At 49.6% G+C, this 27752-nt stretch overlaps 1 long non-coding RNA gene across 1 annotated transcript in view; it reads right to left on the minus strand.

Moving 5' to 3' along the window:
* The window catches only part of LOC116795364, a 37730-nt gene that overhangs the window by 8210 nt on the left and 1768 nt on the right, over positions 1–27752 (minus strand). The window contains exon 2 of the long non-coding RNA XR_004360032.1: positions 18610–18612. This is a non-coding gene — a long non-coding RNA (uncharacterized LOC116795364). The remainder of the gene's footprint in view (positions 1–18609; positions 18613–27752) is intronic.

The raw sequence follows: 27752 nt of genomic DNA on the forward strand, positions 1-27752 counted from the left end.
TCCTGAACATCCTTACTGTGGGGCTCCACCACTCCCCTTCTCCACTTCTCACTGTTCAGCTGCCTGCCCTCTAACTCCAGCATTACAACCTGATGAATTCACACAGTCCAAAGATTTATGTTACTGATAAAGCCAGAGGAGTGACAGAACTGATGCTGAGGGGAGCTGGGCAGTAGCACTGCTGTGGGGACTTCACTGTCAAGTGGATAATGGCTTGGTCTGCACTCTGCACAGAGGGATGATCCTGCAGGGGTGGATGAGCAGCACAACCTCCAGAGAACATCTGCAGCCTTGTTTTCACCCAGACTCCTCTGACCCCACTGGGTCATGCTTGGAGCAAGGTGATGAATAGATCTCTGTCCCTGTCACAGCCACAGAATGAAGGGATGCAGATGCTGTATGAAGGTGTGGGGACACCCCCCAGCTTGTAGCAGAGCAGCTGGCAATAGAAGACTCCCCAGCTAGAGAATGGTAGAACCATAGAATGGTTTGGAAGGGACTTAAAGCTCATCTTTGTTCCCTGGGGCAGGGACACATTTCACTGTCCCAGAGCTCCATCCAACCTGGATGGAGGATGGATCCATCCATCCCTTACATACTTCCAGGGATGGGGCATCCCCAGCTCCTCTGGGCAGCCTGTGCCAGAGCCTCATCCCCCTCACAGGGCAGGATTTTTTTCTGATATCTAATCTAACCCTACTCAGTGTGATTGCACAAGGGCCGTACCGGTCTGCAGAGGTTGGTCCGTGTGACTGCATCTCCCCAGACAGCATCCAGCCCAACGGGTGGCAGAGCTGGGACGTGCTGGGTGGGTGTCATTATGGGGTGGGTTGCAGCAGAGGCTGTCACCCTGCAGACCAGCACACTCCCTTTGCCCCGGGCAAAGGTGTCACCCTTCCCTGAGCCACGGCGAAAACCATCAGGAGGGAGAAACAACCGGAGAGCGAGAAGGAAGCCACGCCACGGCCAGGACTCTCCTCTCTGCTGGCCCAGGCGAGACGGGGGAAATCTCTGAGCAGGCAGAGAGAGCCCCGACAGCGCGGGCTGCTGGGGAAAGAGGAGCGAGAGCTCGGAGCACCATCGTGTGGCACTGACCGCGCCGGTGTGTACTCCGCGCATCACAGACGTGTCGGGGCTGCCCACACCCCACTGCACGTCCTGCACGGGGCCGTAGGGACTGGGCACTGTGGTGCAAACCAGTCTCTGTGCTGTTGGACGTTCTGTGTCCTGCCCTAAGCGCTGCTCAGACCGCCCTGCACCTTGTGGTACCCACACACTGTGCTGTGTGGGCTGTGTGGGCTGTATGGACTGCACAAGGAGCTGCTGGATGGACTGCAGTTCACCCCACAGCCTGAACCTGTGCTGCTGTAGGGGTGCAGTGGCCAGGGGCAGCATCTTTTGACACCCCCTCACCCACACCCTTCCACTCTTCCTCACAGCAGTGCCAGGCACCAGGGAGGTGTTTGCCCCACCTTTACCCACGGCAGTCACTGTGCAGGAGCCAAACAGACCCACACGTGCTGGAAAGGGCAGTTCTTTGGGCTCTCACGGGCACGGGGGCTCTGGGCCAGCCTGGCAGCACCCCCTGTGCCACCACCACTGCTGGCTCTGGCAGGCCTGGCACAGGTACCTGGTCCCTTCCACTGCCACAGATCAGACCTCAGCAAAATGCTCTGGTGAGTTTTACAGAAAAAGAAAATAAAGCCTTTACAAAGTCTGCAAGAGGGGCACTGTCCCCATGTTACAGCCTCTACCTCCCTTCTGTGATGCTCTGACCACCCTCTGTCTGCAGCCTCACTTCCCTGGGCTCCAGCTCAGGAAATTTGTTTTAAGCAAACAGTTTCATTCCAGTTTGCCCTCCACTGCGATTTGTCTAGGTGTTGGTGATACTCCAGACATATCTTCAAGTGCACAGTTCTGGAGTTAAATCTTTGTGCCAAAAGAAAATTATTTATCCTTAATATAAAATTAGCAGAGAAAAGAGAAGGAAGGCTCCTGTTCATTACTTGGTGCTAGAAAAGACCACAGATTGAGAGCAAGCCTGGGGCACAACTGCTCCTGCTGATTCTGAGCCTCTTGGGTGTTTCAGAGGCCACTGAGCATCCCAGATCCCTCTGTGCATCCCAGGGCGTGCAGAGAGGCTGCTTTAGTTCGTGCCTCTGCCTCAGTTTCCCCCCAGGACAGGGAGGAGCCCCGCGCTGCCGCTCTGCCTGGGGATGCTTTGGTACCCAGCGGTGGGAAGCCAAGGGTGAGGCTCAGGGTAGTGAAACTTCTTCCTGTGGAATCGAGATTTATGGCCCAGCACCGGGATGCTGCGGAGGAGAATGGGATGCGGCTGCGGGCTCCCAGAAGATGGCACTCGTGGTCTGCAGATCGAGTCCCAATCTCTGAAGATGGCTCCGGCGAGGGAACCCATAAATAGCCCTGGACAGGCTGTCAGGCTGCCTGATTTAAGCACCAGAAATAGTGAAACTGTGGAGGTTTCTCAAAAATTAATTTTTCTAAAATGGGAGAAAGATGAAGCCAAGCCATTTTTTTCGTGCTTCCCTTGCAAGCCTCTTCCCCACGAGGAAAGCAGATTTAACTCATTTGCTGCTGCCCCAGCAGGGTCCAGGTGGCCTTTGGTGGGGATGGGTCCTGCCTGTCCTGCCCCTGTGCATGGGGTGCTGTAACACTGCTGGGAGATGTGCCCAGAGGGACACGGGGTGCTGAGCCCGGAGCACCCACCTCTGCCCCTCCCTGCTGCTGTCACAGGGCACAGCTGGGTGACACTGCAGCAGTGCTGCTCCATGGGATGGGGCAGCAGCAAAGCTGCCATCCCTGTCACCATGAACACTGGATGTTAGGAGAAACTTCCCCACTGAAAGGGTGGCCAGGTGGAACAGACTGCCCAGGGAAGTGGTGGAATCATCGTCCCTGAAAGTGTTCAAAAAGCACTTGAAGCGGTGCCTGGGGACGTGGTTTAGTGCTGGACCTGGCAGTGCTGGGTTCATGTCTGGACTCGATCTTAGGGGTCTTTTCCAACCTTAATGATTCTATGATTAGGACAGGGCTAATTTAGGAAGGAAGAGGTGATTACCATTCCCCTCCCCTCTCCCTTTGAGATCTGCAGGTCCTCTGTCTGGTTTACATATCAGCTCTAGAGACACACTTTAGCTTTAAGTTTAAGCATAAATACTGATCTCCTGTTCTCCCTCACCCTGATAGCTTAGGCACAGATTTACTGAGAAGGCCACAGGGTGATCTCCCTCCTCCTACACATCAGGGAGGCACCTAGCCCAGAACTACGAGAATTCTTTAGCTCCTGTTGTATTAAGAGTTTTTTTTCCTTAGATCTCATCCATTATAGTTCCCACTGCTCCAGGCCTCGAGGATGATGACAGGTACAAGGTGCCAAGCCTCTCCCAGGGCACAGATGTGCTCAAGCCACTAGGACAGGCTGTTACAATGCATGAGCTGGGTTGGAGTACAGGCTTGGAAGATGCTCGGAGCTCCTGGTGTAGGAGGGATGATGTGGATTAATCATCAAGAGGGGAAGAGCTGTGCCAAGGATCAGAGCAGAAAAATCTGAACTCTCTATCTGAAAAAATCTGCAAAATGGTCGTTATGAGCTCGTGCCCTTAAGGGGGAGATGGGAGGGATGTGCCCAGCCCTGCCCTGGTGGGTCAGGGCAGCTCTGCCTGCAGGAGCATCCTCTCATCTCTGAGCTCTGGGACAGACACTCAGGAAAGGAACAGGGAACAAACAGAACTGCCTCTCTCCTCCCACCACCAAAACCCACTCAGTGTAAATTATGCCCTAATTATTGAGCACTGACTGCCCCCTATAAATTACAGATCTGTCACTGTGTGTTCCCCCAGGAGGTGCTGGGTAATTTTTGTGGTGTCTCTGCAGCTGCACTCCTGCTCACATAGCAGTGCCTGTGCCTCAGCCCTGCAAAAGCATTCTCTGAAGGGGATTTTTTTTTTTTTTCATTATTCCTGCTTTGCTTTTAAACAACTCTTAATTGTGTAATAATTTAACAATTATTTGCTGCTGGTTTGAGTGTTCCCTCTTGGTTATGGATCCTGTTGTGGATGTGCTAATCACACCTACATCCCCTCGCTTCCTTCCACTCTTGTAATCCAGGATGTTGCTGTTTTGCCTCCTGTACTCCAGCATGGTGCTGCCACGTGGTGCTCAGCCACTGCTGCTCTGTGCCAAAGTGCAAGATGGAGTCACACAGCAGAGATGTATTATCGGGGTGCAAAAAGAGAGGTTTGGTTTAAGATCTCACAGACCATGTAAGACAGAAGATGATACTGTCCCAAAGAACATTTGTGCTACACCTAATGTTTTCAGAGTAGTGGAGCAATGGGACTTGTCCAAGTCAGCAAAGTCAATAAGAAGGCTGGGAGCAAAGTACCAGTTTGATGGGAAAATAGCCATTATATACTGCATTTACATGAGGTTCTTAGTTACAGAGAGCAATCAATACCAAAAATAAAATCTCATATGATCTATATCTATGTAAAACCAAAGGACAAGGCAGTCCAGACCTAGAACGTTCACTGACCTAGTCCAGTGATAGATAAAGATGAGGAAAGCTTCTACAAGGTAATGGAATGGTGTTCTTGCTAAAATAAATCATATTTTTTAGTAAAAGATCATAAGAAAGAATGGATTCTAAATGCATTTGTGGGCAGACATCAAGGTGAAGGAGTTGAGGATGGTTCTATTCCAAGCCCAGAAGGCTGAAACTGGATTATGGGTATATTTGAGTCTGCTGCACAGTGACAGAGGGACCACCTGCACCCAGAGCCACCCCAGCTTTGCCCAGGTTGTCCTCTGGTGCCCTCAGCCCTCCTGCTGTGGGAGGCAATTGGCACTTCACCCCATCCTCTCAGATACTAAAGCAAAAAACTGGAACAGCCTCTGCCTGAAGTGAGGCTGAGCAGAGCTGCAGTCTGTCTGGGCAGATCTGATGCCCAGGAGAAAAATAAGGATATGCAAGAGAAAAATGGAAACCAGGAATTCCTGCTGAACCCCTACTATCCAGCCCAGGAAGCACCAGGTTCAGCCGTGATGCTTTGGAGAGTCTCTGCCTTTTTTGTAGCTGTTTTCCAAGCAGAATCACGGGGAGTTTCAGGTGGGAATTTGCAGAGTACTTCCCAATTGATTTTAATAAGACAAAAATGACATTGAAACAGAGCAGCTCTGGGCACCTGGTGTCTTCTATGGCTCCCTAATGTGAAAATGCAAGTGGGCTCTGCAGGGTTTCTTAGGGAGAGACCCCAAAATACACGGCCAGTCCAGTCACTGCAGAGCTGCTCTGGCAACACCATCACCTCAGTGACACATTTCACAGCATCTCCTCCCTGGAGGGAGAGGGGATCACACAGACCTGCACAGCCTGGCACGACAGCACAGAGCTGTCCGATGTGTCATTTGAGACTCTGCTTTCTCCTTGAGATTACACAATTACCAGGTATAATTGTTTAATAGAGTCACATCATCGTCCTCTCGTGCGAGGCAAGGGGACTGACCACATCTCTTTGTCAAGAAGAAATCCTGGGAGTCTCTATTAGCCAATTACCACAACCTACAAGCGTTGGAAAAGGCACTTTTGATGGATGACACTGATTTAGAGGCCTGATAACTTGTCACTTAAAAACAAACAACCAAAATTTTCCCTTTTATGATGGCTGGAGAAGTTCTGATTTTCGTCAGCTCCCCACCTCTGCTACAAACCACAGTGAAGCCCCTTTTTGCTGCATTGTGGCTGCTTCTTATTCTGCAGACCCTGACACTGAACACACTGCTGTGAGGTCTACAGAGGGCTTGCAAATGCCTATAAAACCAGCCAAGCTGGGAATGTTTCACCTGACCTGGGTTATGTGGTTGAGGCATTTGTGTGATGTCCAGCACTGGAAACATGAGAGATGGACTCGTTTCCTCCGTGTGCAATTCCAGGACCATTCCTGACAAACGAAGCCATCTGCTTACCTTAATCAAGGCATCTTGTTATGGGCTGGTCCTGGGAGTCAGTATTAAACATACTGTACTGTGGCATTATTTATGACTCACACTGACACCGCATCACTCTGTTATCCATACTTATAGAAAAAGACCCACTGTAAGTATAATTAGTTAATAAATCACCATGAGTGATAAACAGAATGATGGATGCAGGTTTCAGTTGATCACTTTTTTATTAAGGAGAGATAAATCAGCATCATATTGTTGCTGTAAACCTTTCAAATTGGTCAAAAATCTTGCCATGCTGAAATGCAGCAGGGAGGTGATTAACGTGTCAATTGTGGAGCAACAAATTGTACCTGATAATTGATATCAATCAATCCTTTTAATTTCTCTCCAATGTAATGGGTGTTATACATCATCCTGCTCTCCTGCCTCTTCAGCATGGCTTCTGCAACCTTTCCTTCACACCCAGACACCTCTTCAGGCATCTCCCCTCCAGCCTCAGCCCATCTCCCTGTGCCTGGCTGCTGCAGCTCCTGCAAAGCTTTTCAGCCTTCAACTAACCCTGCACTGCTCTTGGGTTTTTGGGCTCTGGTCCCACCTGATATTAAAAAAAGGACAACACAGCCACCACAAAACCTTCTGGTTTTATTTTTGCTAATAACATCAGTGCGTCAGAGCTACAAGGCTCACTAATAAAGGTTGGTTAAATCTTCAAAGGGCAGAGGCTGGGGAGCAGCAGATGTGAGTAGATTAAGGCGGGTCCTGCCATCCATCCAGACAATCACTGCAGGTTGACTCAAAGTCTAGAAGCTTTGATCTGTGTTCTGTAATAAGGGGGGAAATTGGTAATAAGGGAGCAGCAGCCCTTCCTCCCCGGGAACAGACAGGGTAGGCACAGAGGGGAAGCACTGCAGCTATCTCAGAGGAAGGAGCTGAATCAGAGATGCAGTGAGACCCTTGGCTTTGTACCAGCAGCTCTTTGGTCTCTTGGTGATCAGCCACTAAACCCAAGTTAATCACTGTTTCCTTAAGGCAGGGCTCACAACTCTGTTCAAGGTTTTCATGATACCAAAGGAAAAAGAAACAGAATTTAACCCCACTCCCTGCACATAATGGCCAGGAAGGAACATCTACAGAGATCCAGACCCCACTGCAGTTATTTTACACCGTGGTTGTACTGCATGTGAGCCATCAGCTGGATCCCTGATCCACAGCCTCTGGATTCCTCATGGACCATGAGCACAGCAGTAACCCAAACCCTGCTGGGTGGGCAGGAGCAGGCACACCCAGCCACACATCCCTGGTACCAGTACCTTCCCTGCATCCCTTCCTGTCCTTGGCCACACCAGTATCTCCCATGCCCTGTGCTCAGACACAGGCGGGGGACCAGGAGACCCTCCCTGGGTGCCTGGACTCAGACACCACAGGGTCAGGGCTTGCTCCAAGGATGCTGCTTTAACCCACATCTCCAGTTTGGCAGGGGTTTGATCTCTGTCACCAAGTCAAACAGTTTCTAGTGCAAAATCCTGCCTGCAGCCAAACGCAGAGGGGGGGAAAAGTGCTTAGGAATTACTTTCAGCTACAATTTTGCCAAACTAAACCAGGGAAGCTTCCTTGGAGCAGCTGAGAGCTTGGCCTGCGCTGCAGGTTGTGAGGAGTCAGATGTGCAGCAGACAGAAGCAGTGTGCTGTGCCAGCTGGAGCAGCTCTGCCAGCACCCAGCTTTATTTAGCCAAGTGATGTACGTGCCTTTCTGCCCTGCTCCTGAGAGAGTCTCTTACTTCCTCTGTGAGACCACAGCACCTTTTACAGCCCATGTGCTTGCATGGCAGGGTCCAGCCCTTAGGCAGGATATTACTGGAAGAAATCATTTTTCTCTTTGCAGCATGGCCATACATTCACAGCTCACAATGGTTGAAAACCTCGATGCCACTTGTACAACAACCCACCAGAATTACCAGGCACATCAGTGCCCTGGATTTCACTTGTCCACTGAACAAAGATGAAAGCTGAGCAGCTCTCACAATGAGCTGGTGGGGAGTGGGGCTTGCCCTTGAGCCACAAGTGGATCTCCAGGGCTGTGATCACCAGATCATGTCCTCAGCTGGTGGGTATCCATGTGGCTCCATGGAAGTGATGGAGCAACTTCAGCTTCCACAGGTAGAGGACATGGGTGGCATCTCCCACTGTCACAACAGCCCCTTCTCCTGCCCAATCCACGTTCAGCCTGTGAGTGGCTATTCCTGCCTTTTTCTGTTTCATTGTGGTCTCCCCTCAGTGTACACTGTATCTGACAGGTCTCATATCCCCATGACATAGCATCCTCTCATATTATACTTGCCATAATACAGGGAAGATGAATATTACCCCATAAATGCCTCTTAAGTTAATGTAAAACCACATCTCGCTACATCATGTATTCAACAAGCCATCATTTTCCTCATAAATTTTGAGGAGCATTTTACCTTCTAGAAACGATTGGCTTGTGCGTCCGGCCGGGAAATAATCCCAGCCCCTGGCCTGGGCTGGCTGCAGGGGCTGTAAATCATCCCAGGGCTGAGCAGCCCCCCTGCCCTCCCCTCCCCAGCACCCCTGTTCTCTGCTGACTGGCTCTGTGGGTCAGCTCAGGGGGAGTGACCCTTCTCCCCAGCCAGCCCTTCCATCAGCACCAGGCAGCTGCCACTCCACGAGGAGAAGAGCCTCACTTTTTTCTTGGTATGGAAAAAGAAGATTTTTCTGATGGTGTAGCCTTGATCCACTAACAAAAATCAGCACTTGGGCACACATTAGACACTAACAGTGTCTTGCCTTCTGTTTTACTGGGATATTACTGACACTTCCACTTCTGCAGTGGTGAGTACACAGCACTGAAGGCATTCAACTTCTGAATACTCCCCAGGTTTTCCATTTTGTCATGGGACCACTGAGCTCAGAGACCTTCCTGCAGCCAAGAGTCACACTCCAAGGTGAAAACTGTGCTATCCCTTTTCACTGGGCATAGACCAAAAGGGAGGAGCTCTTACTCAGGATGCTCAGTTTGAAGAAGGACTTTCATTTACTCACCAAACAGGGACCACTGAGCATTTTAACTGCACTTGCTTCAAACTGCCCTATGTAAGAAGCACCACAAGCTGTAGAGATGCCCAACCATTGGGGTGGGCCCACCTCCTAGAATTAAGATGATCTACTCACTCCCATATTCTCCAGGGCTGAATAGAGACCAGGGAAGCAAAAGCAGCCTGTTCCCCCCCCAGCACACACCAGACCCTTCCTCTGGTAACCACCGTGACCTTTAAACCACAGCAGTGGGCTGAACGCTTCAGCAAATGAGTTTCCAGGCCTCCCTTGGCAGCCATTCCCTTTGACAAAATCCATCATGTGCCTTGGCACGAGCAGCCAGTTCCAGCATTTGGTGTAGGGGAGGCTTGTCAGGAATGACACCAGATAATGGACACTGTATATGCCTGAAGTACACTTAGATGCATCTTGGGATTAAATCCCTTATTTTTCCATACACAGCTCTTGCTGCCAGAGGCAGAGAAAGCCCAGCTAAAGCCAAGTGATAGCAAAATCCCTCTCTCCACAAGCAGGGTCAGCCTTGCCCTGGAGCTGGATGTGCCCGTGGTCCTCAGGCAGCAGCTCCCAGTGAACCCAGTCCTGGCCATGCCATGTTTTCCCTGGGCAGCTGAACTGCCTGGAGCCTCCCTTGGAAAAGGAAATGAATTTCCTCCCGGCCACCACTTCTGTGCAGAATTGCCTTTTGGGAAGCTTCAATAACACCAATTCCCTTCTGCATTCAAGTACCCCTGAACGAATGACCCTGCTAGTGGTGCAGTTTTTCCCTTCACCCGCCCCCCCTTCTCTCTCTCCCCCAACTTTGATTTGATCAGGCCAAATCTGAAATGATGTGTGAAAGTAATGATATTTTGTAATTAAATCTCTGGTGATGGCGCCTCTAATTTGTGGTACATGCATTGTTCATAAGGAAAAAGGCATCAATTCATTTTCTGACTGGCTACTCCAGGGACTCGTAATTAGACCCAGTTCATCTCTTGCTGCCTTGCATATTAAAGAGCTACTGAAACGCAAAGGGAATTTGGGAAAGGTTCTTTTTTTTTTTTTTTAAAACCTTCTAATAATGTTAGCTCAATTAGAAACACTCAAGAATTTAAAAAAAAAAAAAAAGAAATTTCTGGATCATACAAAAAAAAAAAAAATAGATGCAGAATTTTTGGGCAAGTGAACCAGGACAGGGCCTTCAGTGACCTGCTGCCAAGACCAGGGACCAATTTTACCTGTTCTCTGAGAAGCTGTGATGCTCTCAGTATTTTTTTGTAAAAGAAAAACATGTAGCAATACATGTCACAGAATCCTGTCTTGAGACATTAACCTTCTCCTCTGCCTCCAGAATAAAAGGGAGAAAACTTTGGTTTTCTACAGTTTGAAGAGAAACATCAAGGAAACACATGAAACAGCATGGAAAGGGAAACAAGGCAGAGACAAAGGTTATTTTACAGGGTCAACGCTATAAATGTGCATTTACACACCACATTATGGTACATGCGGAACATTTTAAAGAAGTCTCAGATATAGAATATGCCCAGTTCTGTCATAGTTACCAAATAACATAATAAAAGCAAATTCAGCTGGTACTGGCAGTAATGAGCAACAGCCCCCAAAGATTCCCTGAGCTTCCCACTTGCAGCAGCATGAGAAACTACATTCCCATCCCACAAGAATTTTAAGAGAACAAATTCCCTCCCTCAGCCAGTCGAAGTCTCAAAACCACTTATGTCCTGGTTATCCAGCAAAAAAAAGTCACTTGGGTCAGAAGTGTTTGGGTTTGATCTCTGTAACACTTTAAAGAAATCAACTTAGCCTTTGCTTCCCAATGGGAGTTGTTTCAGTGTGAGAATCAAACACTAACAAAGATGCTGAAAACAAACACTGACGTTTTCAAAACTTTTTTTCTGCCTTCACATTCACATCTCAAGAAAAAAAGATTCCAGGAAAAGACTCACATCAGGGGAATCTGTGTTTCCTGACAAAGCAGCAGCTTTTGAGATCCCTTCCCAGCTCCTGGGCCCTATAACAATGGTGGTAATTCCTTGCCCACTGTGGTGGTGTCTGTTTTGGCAGCACCAGCTAAAACAGGTCCTGGCCATTTGATCCATGCAAATGAAGTATTTTAACAATTATTTTAGGCACCAAACATCCCTGTCACCCCAACTGCCACCCCTTTGGGTCTCCTGATGCACCCAGACACACCCCATGGCTCAGAGCAGCACTCCCTGCCCAGCACAGGGGAGCAAACCCAGAGCTCCTGCTCACGGTGGGGGATCTGTGCTCACCCTCAGTGTCACAGGTGGCACTTACCCTGCTCTGACACCTGCAAAGCCACGAGTGGAGGGAGGGGAAGAGCCATCTGGAGGCTTTGAGGGACACGGGGCAGCACCTGAGTGGGGTTTTCCCTGCACACCCAGCTCTGAAATGGTCCTGACAAAGGGAGCAGAGGGAAAGGAGCAAGTGATGGAGGAGCAGATGAGAAACCTCCAGGAGTTAGGATCCTCTCTGTCAAGAGCAGCCAGGCTGGTACATACCCAGAGCACAAACACCAGCCTGGAATGCTAGTGCTGGATATTTACTGTGGGACTTTTTGGGTACAGTTGAGGTGCTGCACTTTTTGCTCGTGGGAAAAAAAGCAACAGAAAAGCAGTGACCAGGCTTCACCTGGGAATGCACCCTGACCTTTCAGCTGCACAGGTGAGCAAATATCTTAACAAAATTCCTTACTCAAACCCACACTTTTAAAGAGAGCTGTTTTCAGTCAATTCCTCTGCTTTTATGGGGAGTCCCAGCATCTGTCAGAGCCTCCCAACCCCCTGCCAGGCTGAGCTCAGCTCCTCTGGCTGGGCAATCCTGCTTTGGCAAGAGAAGCTGCAAAGACCCTGCTCCATGGAAGCAGCACCAGGGTGGGAACCCTCCTCCCCTGCCCACCCGAACCCACACCTATGCCCAGCCAGGGCCATGCTGAGGGTTTGCTCTGTGCCAGGCCATTTCTAACAGGGGAAGGGATCAACATCTCAAAACAGTTTAATTATTCTGAGAATGCTTAGCTATTAGCAAAGACAAGAGAGCTCAGGGCTATTTTTCAGCATTAATTTTCCATTTGAAATGAATTCCTTTTGGTTACACTTTTTAAATGTTTCTTTTAATTAGACGCAATTACTTCAGAAGAATTGCTTTTATTTCTAAGCCTGAGATCTCAATGATAAAGCTGTTAACTGGCTGAGCTGAATGCTGTGTATGGCTCATTTAGCTGGTACACTAAAGTATATTGAACTAGGAAATTATACAGTGAATCAGCTATTAATTCATTTTATGATCCTTTCACTCTAACATCGTGAATGAGATCTTCAGGGGGAAATTTAGTCACAATACATATAATTGTTCAACTATATATATGCCACTGGTTTACTGCTCTAAGGTTACAGGCACTGCAGAGCTGATGGCAGTGAGCTGTGCAAACAGCACTGACTCCTGGCTCTGGAGCTGCAGGGAGCATCACTGCAGATGGCCAGGCAGGGGGACAGGGAGGTCCTGTCCTGGGGGAGGCAAGGGAGAAGCCATGGATGTGTCCTCTGTCCAGAGCTGGGAAAAACAAACCTGCAACTTTGCTGTTTGAGGGTGCCAGGAATCAGTTTGCAGGTACACCCCCACACCCCAGTGATATAAAATAAAACCTGTGCCTTCCTTTCTGGGCCCACCAGTATGACCACAGTGCCTGGGGCAGGCAGGAGCTGCTGGGGAGAACCAAGGATGGGTCATGTGGTGCTGGTGCTGCTGCAAACCACCTGAGAACTGCAAATGAGGGCTCCATCCAAATCAATAAATTTCTTCAGACCTTGTAGTACCTGAATCACAACTTGTACCCTTCATACCAGTGGTTCATTAAGCAGTTTCCAGGGCAGCAGCTGATCCTGTGAGGGCAGGACCAGCCCTGAGATGAAAAAGTGTGGCCAGTACTGCACCTCTTAACACAAGGATCCCCCTCCTGTGTCCAGTTCTGTGTCCTGGCAGCACCTCATCCTGCAGCTCTGCCCCTCATTTGGGTGCCTGCAAGGCTGATCCTGCTGCAGGGGTGCTGGGGCAAAGGAGATGTCACTGTGGGAACACACATGTGCCACCAGGCAGCAGGAGATGGGCTCTGACCCTTCACCAGTTCCTTGGAGCCTGCCTGGGAATTCCACATCCTTTCATCTTAGTCTAAAATCCTGCCCACATCACTGCTGGTTTTGAAGCCCCTGATGGGCTCCAGTGCTGATTTAAACCCATCCTCACAGCTCAAGAGGCTGTGAACAAAGTCTGGTGGCTTAAAAGAACACAAGGATTTGGGCTTCAACTCCCAACAATTTTCCTGCAGGGAACAGCTGTCTGCCACCCCCAGCCCACAGCCAGTGTGGGAACCCAGCAACCCCATATCCAGAAAGGGAATTTGCAGCATGTCCAAGCCTGGCATTGCAGCAGGGCTTGGATGCATGTTAAGCAGTTGTACGTACTGCAGACTCACCATATGGATATCTCTGTAATTGAAAATGTAATGTAAACCTTGGCATTCAGGCCCTTCTTCTGGAGAAATCATTGTGGAAATATCATATAATTAATGAATTGCATCAGCTAGCAGGGAAAAAGACATTTTAACCATGGGATCGTGGGACTTTATTACTGTAGATGGACTAAATCTGTATCTTCCAGCATAGATCAGTCCTGACAAAAGTCTGAGGTTGCCAACTGGCCAGGTTTGTTTTCACTAGCTTAGTTCTCTTATTATTTTAATGAAGTCCAACTGATGCAGCACAGAAGCCAATTTCTCTAAATCCTGCCAATAAATTTAAATAAAGATGTTGTGTATGAAGATTGGCAGGTGTCTCCCTGCAGATTTTATCAAGGTTCCAAGCAGAGCCCCTGCTTCAGCAAAAAGCCATGGCCAAACATTGCCTGTGGAAAGCAGCAAGGCAGTGGAACTTGGAGCAATTAGCAAAATTGTAATTAGTGCCAGCTCAGAACCTTGCAGCAGGGATGTGCACAGAGGGGGTCCCTTGGGACCATTGGGATGCAGGTCTAGGGCTTGTAGTGAGGGCTTTAGGCTGGTGTTACAGCCCCTGTGGGAACATGGGATGGGTCCTCCTGCCCCAGGGCTTCAGTCACATCAGCTGGAATTTTACCATATTCCAACTTGCAGTGTGACCACTGACAGGTCTGGTATAAGAGGCAGAATTCAGCAAAACCCCCCTCCCTGAGGGACTGATCCCCTCCTGCCCATGAGCCCAGCGGTGCCCGTGAGGAGGGCAGAGGGGGCTCTGGGGCTGGCAGAGAGCTCAGCCTGCAGCACCGCAGCTCCTCCTCTGGCAGGAGGGGAATCAGCCGAGGTTCTCCTGGCCTGGGGGTTCGGTGGCAAAGTGCCCCTGTCACGGGGAGGGAGTTGTTGGGTGAGTGCTCCATTACTGCTGCAGTCTGGGCTTCCCCAAGCACAGAGCTCTTGTTCTTCAGAGCACCTACCAGAGGTCAGAGCACTCACCCATCCTCTGCTGGAAAGGCTGCAGGATGCAGAGCAGAGTGGACATCCCACCCTACCCTCAGCATGTGACAGCCCAGACCCCCAGGGAGGGACCCTTGGGCTCTACTGTCCTCCCCAATGGGCTGTGACACCCAGGTGTCCCCAGATCCTCCTTGCTGACATGCCTTGCACGCATTCAGTTTCAAGAGACTTGGTTGTTCAAAAATGTTTGCTTAATCAGTGGAGTATTAGTATCCAAAAATGTGCTGCCCAGAAAACAGAACTGCTGGGGTTATGGCAAAAGTATGCATTAGTATAAATTGCTCCAGCTAATTAGCCATATAAATGAATACTAATGTGGTACTCTTAATTATATTTATCAATTAACAAAGTAGCTTTTCAGTATCACCATTTCCCACGTTTCCATGCATTTAGCTTGTGATAAGTTTCAGTAAAATTTTTTGAAAATTCAGAAAGACAACTGTGCTCAAGCCCTTCTGCCACCTCCTCCAGGAATCCATCCCAGCTGGGGTAGCTGTGCCAGAGCTTTTTGCTTTGCACTTTTGTTTCACTCACACCTAGGAATTCAAGCTTATTTTGGCAACTGAAGCCACCTGAAAGATTTTCCTATATAAAAAAAATTTAAGCTACCTGAATTATGCACAACTTTGCAGCTGACTGAACAGGCCCCATCCATCTCTAGTGTGACAAAGTCTGTGGCTACTGAGTCCCACACCTGTTATCACAGGCATCTCTTTCTTATAATCCTTTTCATAAGACAGAAGTGAGGAAGGTTTCACAGGTTCAGCTGGAAGCTCAGTCTGCACTGTCCCTGCCCTGCAGAATCTGCCCAAGCCCTGCCTGGTCTGTACCTGCCAAGAACACTCACATAAATACCTTTTGCAAAAATACCTTTTGCTCCGTGGACCACAACTGCAAGTTGAGTCAGCCTGGACCAAACTCTTCAGTCTCTGGTCCAGCATCCCAGCTGGAGCTGTGCACACACACACACACTGTGCTCTCACAGCTCACACCATTTGTTTGTGGTCCCACTTTCCCTCCACTGCCTCCAGCAGTCCAGTCTTATCTCCATTGGCACTTTCCTCCTGATTCATGGTGCTGCTTGACTTCACATCAAGCAGAGGATGGATAACTTTTTATCAAGAGAAATAAAACATCCCCTCTCTACAAAGGGGCAGGTGAACAGCCTATTGAAGCTCACAGGTCTGCTCTCCCTTCTTGTGTTCCTGTTACCCAGAAACATACAGCAGCAAAAGATATGATTCAGTAAAGTTATTGAGTGCCAGGCCTTCACATTTGTCTTCCAGTGACTCTTAAGTCTTCCTTTTCTCTATTGAGTTCCATCTCATTGACTTCCTATAAACACTAATACAGAGGCACAGACCTGCAGACATGCCTGGAATACAACCCACACCTCCCAGACACTGCCAGGGGCTGGGCTGGGCTCAGAAAGCCCAGGCTAATGCAACACAACTAGTACAGTATTCAAAACCATGACTCTCCTCACCACCTCAAACACCCCAAGCCTATTATCAATTCCTCTCCTGTTCATCTCTGAAAACCAGGAACTTGTTCTGCTTTTTGGGATTTTTCTTTTCCTTATTTCCCCCCCCCGTCAAACAGAAGCTGAGATTTGCACATATTCTCTCGATTCCAGAAGATTTTTTTTTTTTTTAGAAAGCCCTCCCTGTGCTCCACATAAGCCCAGACAATGAAACCACCAAGCAGGACGACTCCCTGCACAACACAGAAACTGTTAATGCTGAACCAGGTGCAGGATTCAAAGCGTGCCTCTAATTAATCACGGGTTAACCAGCTCCGCCGGGCACCATCTTCCATCTTGTTCCTGACACAATGGGCTTCCTCCCCTTTTGTAGCCACACACGTTCCTCTTCCTCTCGGGTTTGACAACTGCCAACCTCCTCATCCTCTGCTGCCATCCCACCCCTGCCCCGGTGGAACATTAACCCCGGTGCTGAATGGCTTTGCTGACTGGGACACAAACAACTGCCACAGAGCTCCCTCTGCCACAGCACAGCCCCCTCCACAGCCCGGGGTTATCCCCCCTCAGCCACTGCTGGCACAGCAGGAGAATGGATGGACAGAACTGCCGAGGAAGATGAGCAAGATAAAGAGCAGGAGCAGAAACAAAGTTGAGGAGAGGAGGGAATTGCTGTGGGCAGCCTGTCTCCAGCAGCACACCCTGCTACTGCTCTTACTGCTCCCTTGTTTTTGCTGGAGGAACCTCATTACTGGCTCATCTTCCCGTGTGTCCTGCAAACCACTGCCCCCCTGAGCACATCACTTGGGGGATATTATACTTTCATATTCATTCTAATCAGTATTGCTGCTGCTGACCTCTAGTACAGGTCCTTTACAGAAAGGACATTAAAACCTGCCCTGTTGGACTGGTGTGCTCTTTGGGTTTGTGTGGTGAGATGCTGAGAAAATAAACCCTCTGCCTCCTTTGGACCCCAGACTCAGCCCTTGTGCAGCTCAGAAGTTTTCATAAACCTCAGGTACTAGCCCAGAAAAATCAGGAGCCACTCAACGGGCTCAGAACTCCCACATGCTGAAGTTGGACCCTTCAGCAAGTTTTACCACAAGTCTCAGCCTTCTTTGGGAACTGATTAGGAAGTTGTGTCCAGCCTGGTTGTGGCAGAGGTGAAGGTGATCCAGGCAGCTCATCTTAACCTGCCTGGAGGTTTGCAGTGGATCCTGATCCCTGGCTGGCAGCAGGGACAGCCAGCCAGCTCTGAAGCCTTGTGCTTCCCAAATGCAGTGTTGCATTCTAAAGCACAGCTGGGCACAGACCTGCTCATCAGCACAGGCACTTTCTGAACCCAGTGCTGAGTGAAGCAGCAGCCTGGCAGGGAAGCAATGCTGCTACCTGTGATTTTTCACACCTTCACAACCTACACCAGCTCCCACGCTCTCCTCTGCTTCCCAGCCACTCTTTGTGGGATATAACAGAGAATGTGATAAAACATCTGATGATGCAGGTGGCACCATCTGCTCCCTCACCAGCTGCTGCTGCCACTTAACCATCTTTCTCTATGAAATATTAGAAAACCAAGGTGACCACACATGCAGCAGCTTTCAGGATGGTCCCAGCACAGGAGAGAGCATTTCTCTTGTTAGCAAGTCCTGAACCTACAGCCACCAACTGTCATTCCTTTCCTATAAGCCAAGTTCTGGGTGTGATATAAAACTTGTCACCAGAGAAATTTAACCAGTTCCCAGTGTCCACTGTGCCTCTACCCACAGATTTATTGTAGAGCTGAACATCAGGCCCTCCACATAAATCATGAGACTGTGCAGTGCAGGGGCTGGAGTGACCACACTGAGGAGCACTTCAGCCTCTGTTCCCCTGAGGAGAGAGAATTAGGCCTGTTCTACACTCTGGATCTGTCAGATTGATGCGTGGTCTCTGGGCATACAGCCTGCTCAGACTTCAAAAAGCATCCTTAGCTGTTGCAATGATTCCACATGAAGTTCTTGCTGATGTTGTCCTTCTGCAGAAACATGTGTGAAGCGAGTCATACTTTACCCATCACCTGAATTTGTCATTCCCATGGAATCTAGTTTTGATCTCAGATTCTACTGTGAAAGATCAGGGAATTGAAAGCTGAAAGAAGGTAGCAAAAAAGCTGCTAAAATGAAGAGTAAACCAAAGCCTTAAAATTTAGGGGTGACGTAACTGCACAGTTTTTAAGCATAAAAATGGTGTTGGTGCTGTGGTATCCAAGGTGTATCCTCAAGGGCATAAACTGGAATGGGTCTTGGGCTTTTCCTACTGCCTGTATATCCAGGATATTTCATATTGAGGCAGGAATGGTTGAAATGGTGATTAGTCATTATTCAGATAAGACACTGATGATATCATGCAATATTTCACAGTTATTTCAAATATGTCTGGTCTTAAGGGCAAATACAGTAATTTCTCAATAGCACAGCAGTGGCTAGACCCTGACACCCATCAGGACAGAGTCATGTGCTTTCCTCTATTAAAAGGAAGTTGGTGTGTAGCTTCACCTCTTTATTTGCAATTTTTCTTCCCTTAAGAACAGCCTGGCTTCCATCCCACCTCTGCCAGCATCTCCCTTTTGCTGACTCCTCTCCAGGTGTGCTGGAAAGGGAGGCTGAACTGCAGAGAGCTCTTGCAGTTAAGTTTGAGCAAGCTTGTCAGCCAGATTTCAACCACACGAGCATCTACCAAATCCAAACTGCATTCTGTTAATGCAGCTCACTCAAACCCAGAATGAAATTATTTCTCTCAGTCTGAGTAAGGCTGGATGTGGTTTATGACAATTTACAGAGCCTTGTACCTTTTGATTATTGGTTACTAACACCAGTGCTTCAAAGTCTGCTGTGAGAGGACACAAACACAAGTTAAACCAATTCCCACCTCACCAACATCCCTTTTCCAACAGTGGTAAGCAGAAGTTGCTCAGAGAATATAAAGTTAACAATCCTTCCAGACTCCAGCTCTGCAGCCCAGGGACTCCCTGAGCCAGAAAGGATCATTCTGTTTAATGGACATGGCTCTGGATAGTTCTCCCATGCATTTGTGTAATTGCATTGGAAGCTTCTTAAGCTGCCACTGTGGTTAAGGAGCTGAGCTGGGATGAGCTCCACCAGCCTCAGCTCAGTCCCTGTGGGAAGGCAGCACCCACATGCCACCACCTCACCATGGCTGGGACCTTCAGTTCAGTGACTGGAGCTCAAGGGGATGCCAGAGCTGCCAGGTTTGGCACCTGAACTGCTTTGCAAGAGCAGTGTGTGCCTAGAAAAGAATATTACATGTGCTGGGATCAGAAGTGTTGCTCTCCAACAGTTAATCTTGCCCTCCTCACTAGCTGCAATTCAGGGTGAGGACAGATCAATGGACAGCATGTTTTATCTTTCCTTTAACAAACAGCCCAACCAAAGGTAAAAGATCAGTTACATCCCTGGGCTAGAAAAAAATTGCCTCCATTTTAAAACAAAGCCAGAAAATTGTAAGACACTGCTGAATTTTATGTTCAAAGGCTTTTCTTTGAGAGGTGGAGTGTAACCAGATAAAAGTGAATAACTAGACAAATGCCTCTCCCTCTCTGCCAGACTGACTCACTGGAGCTCTGCCTGGCTGGATACCACTACACCAGCTTTTGGGAGACAACTTGGAATGATCCTTTTTAAGAGCTCCTATTCCACTCAAACAGGGGGCAGAGGATGTACCCCGAGTCCATGTGCTCAGGGAGATGAAGGCTCAGCCCATGCCCTGTCCTGGCAGTGCCCAGAGCCCCAGCTCTGAGCCAGCACATGCAGAGCACTGGGAGGAGCACAGGGCTGAGCTGCTGCAGCCCCAAACCCCCCACCCTGCTCCCCCAGGGCCAGGGCAGGCTCAGAGCCCCCCACACCAGCCATCCTTGCCCAGGACACTGCTCCAGCCTCCTGGATTTTGCCCCTCAGCACCCAGCTGAGCCTCCCCAGAGGAGGATGAGGAGGCACCAAACACCCCACAGACAGGGCCACTTGAGACAAGAAAGTCTTGTCTCCCCAGTTACAGTGTCTTCCTGCAGACCAGCATGACCCTGAAGCTCAGTCACATCTGAAAGTTGCACCTTTGGCATCAGCACACCTCATAACCCTTTTCCATAAGGAAAACTTACTTATGTATGTGGAAGACTTATCCCACAGGGGTGCTAATCCCATCCCCAGGAGGAAAGTAGAGGAAGGATAGTACCTGGGTTTGCCACCTTTTGTAAACAGCTGCCAAATTCATCACTCAGGAGTTTACTTGTGATGTATTATTTAATAATATCTAGAAAACACATTATAGATGCAGAGTCTTTTCTTTGCCAGCTGATTTTTATGCTATTGATTATTCTCAAAATCACCCATTGTGATTTTGCCCTGAAGCATTTTGTCTTTGGGCAAAGGTACCAAAAGCAGCTTCTCAGTTTATAGTCACAATTTTTGCTTCAGCAGCTCATAGCCTGAATAAACCTTGCCTTTTGTCTACACCAGGAAAAGCAATTTTTTTACATGCAAAAATGCCAGGAGGTTTGAAATGCTTTTAGAAATCATCCTCTATGTGAATGTGGGCATGTACACAGACACTTGATTAATCCATCCCTCTCTTGGAGTTTGATTTTGAATTCAACTTATGTGAAAAGATGTTGGAGGAACCTTGTGAACACTGGGCTTTGCTTCTGTTTTGAAATATTAGCAAGTTATCTAATGGCTTATTGTATTTTCCCTGTTATTAGTTAGAACACCAATGAATTTTCCAGTGCCAGCACCTGAGTCCTCAGAGCTGCACAGAACGAGCCTCGTGGCTCCTCCTGGAAGACACTTTTGGCAGGTTACCCTGAAGTATCAAACTGCTTCCATCAAAGGCCTGCTGATAAAGCAAATTAGTACCTCTGAAGGGCTAGGACAAACCAAATACTTAAAGCCAACAAAAACTTGATATACAATATAGCCAGGTTGTGGAGCTGCCCATTACAGGATTACAGAAGTGACTAGTTTCGAGTAAATGATCCCCCTCTTCCCATCTTCCTGGCTTTCCCAATCTTTATGGTATTTGTAGCCTTTTCCTGGCTATTCTGAAGGGTTTTAGCTCCGCAAGGGCTGAAAGAAAAGGAGCTTTAAGCTTAAAAGCACTTCTAGTTCATACTCCAAGGAGGAGATCTGTGTTCTGGGTGCCCCTGCATTTGCTTCCCATGCTGAAGAAGGCAGATATCCCCAGGCTGTGGTAGTGCAAGGGTAGCCCAGAACATCTTTGCTCTGGACTGAAGGTTCTCTGAAGCCAGTTGGAGATCTGCACCCCAAAAAGCAGCACTGAAATACCACCTTATCCAGGCCACCATCCTTGGTGTGCCCAAGTCACACCAACAGCTCAGGAGGCTCTGGCATTGCCTCTCTCAGCTGCTTTGCTCTGTCAGAAGCTCTTTCCCTTCCCCTCCCTCCCCTCTGCACAGGGATCAGCCCGGGCAGAGCTGTGGTTTGCTGACGCTGCACTGGGAATTTCCTCACTTGCAGCTTTGGGCAGCTCTTTGCAGAAGTTACCAACGTGGGGCTGCTCCAGTGGCTTCCTCAGAGCCTTGCTTCTCCCATCCCCAACTCCTGGCTGGAAAGCCTCAGTCAGCTGCCTGAACAGACAACTTTAGGCTCCTTGCTCCTGCTGGTCACAGCCACCCCACAAATCAAGCCAAGCTGCACCTCCCTGTGCACACCAGGAGATGCCCACAGTGAGTGGCACCAGCCAGGTGATTTTCCAGCCACGGCAAGGGGAGGAAGCAGGCTGTTGGGGTCAAAGCAGAGGGAGGTGGGTCCAACCCTGTTCTTTCCAGCTGTAGCTACTGGAATGCCAGACTAATAAGCAATCCTAGGAATGCTCCCTTCATGAAATGCACCCCATCCTTGCTCTCTCCATTGAGTGGTGATACCAGGGGGAAATGAGCTTCACCCATGACCCACAGGGGTGAGGGCCTTTTCCCCGTGGTTCTTGCTGTGTCAGGCTGAGCTGGCACAGCCAGACCCGAGCAGGTAACACCACTGTACATCACACATCTCAGAATGGCCTCTGCTAGACTGAGCCCTGGTGATCCCTGCTGTGATATTCCCTCCCAGCATCCTCTCCTGACTGAGCACAAAGCCTCATGGCTCATCTGTTTTGTCTGGGTAGTCAAACTGCAAGGCCAGCACTGATGCAACAGCCCCACCATTGTCCAGACACCTCCTCCCCTCTCCCCAGAGAGCACCCCCTGCCCACTCCCTGCCCACACAGAGCCTCTGGCTCTGTTCTTTACAGCCCCCCAGCACCTCCATCCTGCCTGTCCAATGATTAACCTCTGGAGGTGCAGTTGTGAGAGCTGAGAGTTGCCACTGTCCCACAGTGAATAACAGGAGGGGATAGAGGTGCTTTTACCCATCAGCTTCAGATAAATGCTCATAGCTCAAGACTGAATAAAATGCTGTCAATTTAAAAAAAAAAAAAAAAAAAGACTGAGGGATATTTCCCTAAGATTAAGAAGGTCCAGGAATCAAATTCAGCTCTGGAAAAGCCAAAAAGCCCTGTTATGGCCAGTCATTCACAACTCCAGTTTGTCAGGAGCTAACAGCACCTACACTGAGCATCATGCCCTTGGTACATGGTCTGAAAGTCCCATGAGAACCAATTCCCAGCACTGGGAAGCTAAGTGGCACCTTCTGCTGGTGCTGCTTAGCCAGATTTCTGGCAAGGGCAGGCTCTTGAAGGTATATTGCACTGCCAGCATCATTTATTCACAGTGGTGGGGATGAATGGGGGCTTGAACACCCCTCCAGCATCCCTGTGCCACAGGATCTGCTGCAGGGAACCCTCCAACTCCCCCAGTAGTAGCCTCAGCCAACTTCTCCCAGGTACAAATCATGCCCTGACACTTCATGCACCCTCCCCAACCCCAGGACTTTGTTCTGGACCTGGGAAACACTGAAAAGCAACGAAACAAACATTTCAGAGTCAGAGAAGGTGTCTGCAGAGGATGTAAATCTGCAGAGTTGCTGGAGCTCTCTTGCTTCATAAGAACCAGTTCACCCATCTTGAGCTGATTCACTCTCCCACTCCTATCTCTGCTCCTCTGGAGCTATTGCCTCTCTAAGCCTTCAGAGAAAAGTTAGACAAGACTTCAGATCTGTCTCCAGAGATAACCTCTAGGAACATTTTTAATCCTTGGAGCACTTTGCAAAACAGCATGAGAGTTGTACTGCGATTACACTGGAGGCACAGGAATGAAAGAATAAGGAGGTTTGGGTACTTGGAAAGGTCTAAATATTGTTTCAGTCTCGTGCCTGGGGTGTTGAGCCAGCTCTGGCAAAGGCAGTGTGTTCAGAGGGCACAGAGCAGTGCCACACAACACCTCAGTCCCAGGGCAGAGCAGTTCTTCAGCCATTATCTGATATGTGTGCTCAGCATCTCTTCTGCCAGGGGTAAGTGGATCTGTTACCTGCTGCAGGTTGTTTCTGAGACACCACCGATCCCTTTCCACAGCACCACACAGTGGGGACACACTTGAACAGCCCAGGGACACAGACTCCCTGTCTCCTAGGGCAGAAACCACAGACCTGAGTGCTGGGGAAGCACCTCCTCCCCCCAGTAAAAATCTCTGCCAGCTAAATTGCCTCGTGCTCCTCTCCTTTGTGTCCTGGTGCCTGTGTCTGCCTCCAGACAGCAGCTGCCTTGGGAAGGCTCCCAGCACTGGGGCAGAGCAGGCTGTGTGTTCCACTGGCATGGTGTGTACAGCCCAGGGCACTGCTGGAATCACAGGTCAGTGGGAGCTGCAGGGATCCTCTGCCTCTGGGAAAATATATGCAGGCTGAAAGCAACTTCAAAAAACACATGTTTAACCTGAACTCTTATCTTTTATCCCTTTAAATATCCAAGCAGCCACTTTTGCAAGCCTGAAGCCTGGACTCCAGCTACATTTATTTCCCTCTTTCATCCCAGCTGCAGCTCCTCAGAATTTATCTCTATGGTTAACTTCCCCTTTCATAATATTAGCACAGTTGAAGCACTTGCTTTCCTGTTGCAGGCAGTGATTATATAGCAAATTAACCACAAGCTGTTCAGTCCAAGTCCAGCAGTTGGAAAGATGCTCCTCTGAGTAATGGTTTGTGTAGCTGATGTTTTCATCTGTAATTTGCATTTGTAATAAATGCAGAAATAAAAAATGGGATCTATATTTTAAAGAATAGCCTGGTATGGCAGGGACAGGCAGATGAGCTGATGGGGAGGGAGAGGCCTCAGGGGTTTGGAGGACCGTGTTCCAGAGCACCACAGGGAGGGGGAGTACACACACATGCTTCTACCACACAAATCATGGCCTTCCTGCCCACCCTGATTTTACACAAGGGGAGGGGGCACAAAAAATTACAGCAGAAGTCCTTGCATGGCTTGTACTGACAGTGACACAGCAGCAGTTCCCACATGGGGCAGATGGGCTGTGTGCCCCCACCCAGGGCTGCAGGAACAGCCCAGCTGAGTCCTGCACACCCTGTGTCCTCCCTGCTGATGATGGGGCAGCACAGCCCCTCTGCAGGAGCCAGGCAGGCTGTGCCTGTGCTGCTGAGCACAGGGAACACCTGAGCCAGCTTTGCCAAGCTCCAGCCTGTGGGAAGTGGGCACTCCAAGGGCAGGAAGCTCAGCAGGGGCAGGCTGGCCCCACTAAAGAGCAAACCACTCAATCTATGAGTCAAGCACTGCATTGCCTTGAGAAGCCTGCCCAGCACTGCTGCCACCTCCCCACACCCCCTGGGACACCTGAGCAGGGTGACATTTAACCAGGGGCCAAGCTGAACCCAAAGCTAAACCACAGTGGAGAAATGGTGAAGGGACAGTAACGAAAGGAGAGTGACTCCAGAGTGCCTTGCTGACCCATCAGAGGTGCCACATGGCTGGTGAGACCCTGGAAAGGCATTTGGAGGAGGAAGGCTCTTCTGTGACAGCACTGGTCCTGTCTGTCTCTCACCTGCCCTCAATAATTGTTTATCACTGCTCTGATCCCAGTTTCTCCAGTGTAAAACAGGCCATGGTTCTCAGCCAGCACTGAGGAGCACACCAGGGCATGAACAAACACCTGTGCTAGTGATTCCTGCCATCACAGCAGTCACAAAGGCTGGCAAAGCCTTAGACAGCACCAGCTCCTTGCATCCCTTCATCCCTCCTTCCCTTGCAGGTCTTCAGTGAGCAGCTGCCCTCTCCCAGGTTATCCCACACACTGGCTTGGTGTTCCCTCCCTGTGTTCACCCCTCAGCACAGGACATCCCCAGCACCATTGCCCTGCCCCAGGGAACTGCACTCTGCCAGCTGGGGAAGGGGGTCCCTGTTGGGTGAAGATGGTCACACCCCCCTTGGATAACTCCTGGGAGATGCTTCCATTTACCTCACCCAAAAATCCCAGGTTTTGGGGCACAGACTCACAATCTCCCAGCTAAGGAGAGAAGGGAGAGCAGCAAACACCAGATTCCCTCCTCCTCCCCAGGGACAGCAGCAGACAGGCAGCCACAGGCAGCTCCCCAGCCCAGGCTGCAGCTGTGCCAGCCCACGCAGGGAACTCCAGCCCTGGGGCTGTTCCCACGTCCAGGACATGCAGCCCCTGCTCGTTCACTGATGTGGCACAAGGCAAGTGGCTCTGCTTCCTAGAGAAGACACCAGAGTGAAGGGAAGGTGGCTGCCTCTGACTCTTCTTCCACACAAAAAAACCAAAACAAAAACCAAACCAAACCAAAACAAACCCAGGTCACTGTTTATTAAATAAGAAGGAAAGTCCAGGAGAACCAGTTTCTTAATAGGATCTTGGAACATAATTATTTGCTACAATTAGGAATCAAATGAAAATGTTCCCTTCTCACACATTGGAGAAGGCCAGCATTTTAAAGCTGATTTCTCTGATGTCAGGGATCAACTTTATCTTTGCTTCTGTGCAGCAGTGAGCACATTTTTCAGCGCTGTACTGAAGCTGTTACTTAAAAATCACCACATGTCTACATGTTATGGAGCTACTGAAAAAATATATTAGCCTTTCTAGATGGGTAATCCCAGACCACACTGCACAGGGCTTGAGCCTCCCTGTAAAACAAAATTCTCCTGCAGTGATGCTGAAGTCCACACAGCACTGGGACATGCTCCACTCTCTCCCTTCACCTGGCTGCAAGAGGGCAGCTTGCAATGCTGGAATAGCTCATGTTTCTGGGCCCCTCCCTGGCCAAACACACAAATCCCCAGGCTCAAAAGATCCTACAGTTTTAAGGACTTTCATCTGAGTTGATATGAGCTGAGCAGAGCCCTCCAGCTGCAGGAAGTCCAGGCAGAGCAAAGCAGATACATGTGGGATGTGCCTCCTGCACTGGGAAACAGGGGTTCTTCATCCAGACACCACCCTTGGTGGTCCCATATCTCAGTTCTACATGAAACTATCCCAGATAATGCTCCTTCCTCCTGCTCTGCAGCTTTTAGAGGCCTCATGCTGGGGAGCTCCTGCTTTGTGGCCTCAACAAGTCAGAGGGCAATAACTAGCAAGGAGGTACCTGTGCAGGGGGACAGAAGGGACATGGGAAGGGAACTGTCCTAAGAGGCCTCTGGGGGGACCCTTAAAGGAATAAAGGTAAGAGATGGATGAACAGCATATGCACAGGAGGGAAGTTACACACATTGCACAGAGGGGAGAGGGGGAAAAAGAAGATTGAATCTTCCTGGAGACCAGTGAGATTCTATAAACATAATCAAAATGTAATAGAAACTTTTTGGAAATGCTGTTAGAAGGAGAAAGCATCAATCTTCATGGAACTCCACTCAACAGGCTTTCTCCAGCTAATCAATCACGGTCAGGACATGGGCCGTCCCATCTGTCTGTGCAGGGGACCAGGAGGAGATTGCAGAGTGCCTGGGCTGGAGCTACCATCTCAGTACCAGGCCATTCATCATGCAGGGAGGGGAGGGGGAGAAGGGACAGAAGGAAAATAATGTATAACACTAATAAAGTTTCTCCCCCCTCCTTCATTCCCAGCCAATTTTTAGTACAGGAGCCCAATCCCGAGGGGTTGTCAGCAGGGGGATGGGAAGGGGGATATGCACTGGGAAGGACTCTGGTTAGGAGCTGCACTCCAGCAAACAGAGACAAAGCCATCACCTGCATTCCAGCCCCTCAGCACAGCCCCCACTGCCACCCCAGCTGTTGGCAGCTGCACAGGACACCCCACAGGGCTGGGGTCCCTCTGCTCTGGAGCTGGGGAGGACAGGCAGGGACAGCACGGCTGGGGACAGGCAGAGGAGAGCCCAGGGACCCTCCCCAGCTCCTGCTGGGTGGGGAGGCCAAGGCTCTGCATGCAGACAGCATGCACCTCTCCCTGCCATGCCAACAGCATGCACCTCTCCCTGCCATGCCATTGCAGGGGGCCCTGAAAATGGGATAGAGGAGTTCAAGGACCTGCAGCACACTGCCTGTTCCACCTGCAGCACAGGGTTCTTCATGTCCTGTCATACCAACATGTATGTGCACAGGTGGGACTGACACTGCCAAGAGGGAGTCCTGCACTTCACTCAAATCCCTGCTGGCTCTGAGCTGTTGTCCCAGTCCTCCCTGTGCAGAAGTCCCTTCCTTCCCCAGCTGCTCACTCTCCCTTGTGCTCACCCACCCTTTCTGGAGCCCCAGCATGTGCCTTACAGGAAGAGCCCAAATCCCAGC

The sequence above is a fragment of the Chiroxiphia lanceolata genome, chromosome 17 (assembly GCF_009829145.1).
Source record: "Chiroxiphia lanceolata isolate bChiLan1 chromosome 17, bChiLan1.pri, whole genome shotgun sequence".
In the NCBI taxonomy this organism is placed as follows: Eukaryota; Metazoa; Chordata; class Aves; order Passeriformes; family Pipridae; genus Chiroxiphia; species Chiroxiphia lanceolata.